A 1,198-nucleotide genomic window follows, 5' to 3' on the forward strand; every position below is an offset into this window, starting at 1 on the left:
AAAAGCTCCCCCCAAAAGTTTCAGAAAACTACATCTGTAGAAGTCCCATAAAATACAGCTTAACCTTTAAAAAAGCTACATCTGTAACACAGACTGAAAAATAGTCTTTGCTGTCAGAATGTAATTAAAACCCCAAACCAACTCGATTCTGCTCTATATGGAGATAGCCAAGAGCAGATCTGGGAGAAAGTCAAGCAAACAAATTTTCTCTCCGAGATTCCAAAAGGTCATTGGAAACAATTACCAAAATGCAATACTGCAAACAACATGTGCCAATTCCTTTTTTCAATTTACAAGAGATCTTTACTGCTCTAGTTACTACTTGGACAGAATAATAATCCCAAGGATCATGGATCTGATTAAATAATTACAGGAATACCAAGGAACCATTAAAATTGCTTTTCAAAGTGAGTAGGAAACCATTTGTTTCCACTTCTTCTTCCTCTGCTCTTGCACAACAGTTCCCAAAACAGATCTCATGTGCTGCTCAACTTGGATCAGGATAAAGACATTCCTTGCCATGTGCAGGAAGTAAGGGAGATTATTAATTTCACTTCTCATAAAACAAAAGCAGAAGTCATAGCAAGCAGAGCATGGAATAAAAAGTCAGGCAGCAAAAAGAAGCCCCAGAGTCTGAAAAGGGTTGTAACCAACACTCATCTTTGCAGTTGTCTCACTACCAAGAGTACTCCAAACGGGGCATTTTCTTCTTTCAGTGCCACTCCAGACCCCATTCAGAGGAATCGTGTGTGTCAGCACAAACCTCTGCTTCACCCAGCAGCGCACAGGGGCTGAAAAATTAGCATCTTATTCTGGTGACCTTCAGTCATATACAACAGCCAACTGTTCTTGTCCACTCAGCGTGTTCATTTATAACGGGTCCCCGTGTCCTGAGCAGACTCTAGACCTGCAGTGAAGGTAAGAGGGTGCTGGAGCAGCCCCTGACACAGCACAGTGACTGCGTCACTGTCCCACTGCCTATCTCTCATCTGCCCAAGCCCTGCAATGCTCAGCAACTCCTATTGTTGCTAGGAGAGGAGGCTGGAAAGCTGGTGGTAGGTGCTGGTGACAGAGCTGAACATGAGCCAGGTGTGCCCATTGGGCAAGAGGTCAATGGCCCCTGCTTGTAGCAGCTCTGGTGTGGGCACAGCCCCAGGGCAGTGGCTGTCCCTGTGCTGGCACTGCTGAGGCACCTCCA

Source organism: Acanthisitta chloris, unplaced genomic scaffold, assembly GCF_000695815.1.
Source record: "Acanthisitta chloris isolate BGI_N310 unplaced genomic scaffold, ASM69581v1 scaffold9553, whole genome shotgun sequence".
NCBI lineage: Eukaryota > Metazoa > Chordata > Aves > Passeriformes > Acanthisittidae > Acanthisitta > Acanthisitta chloris.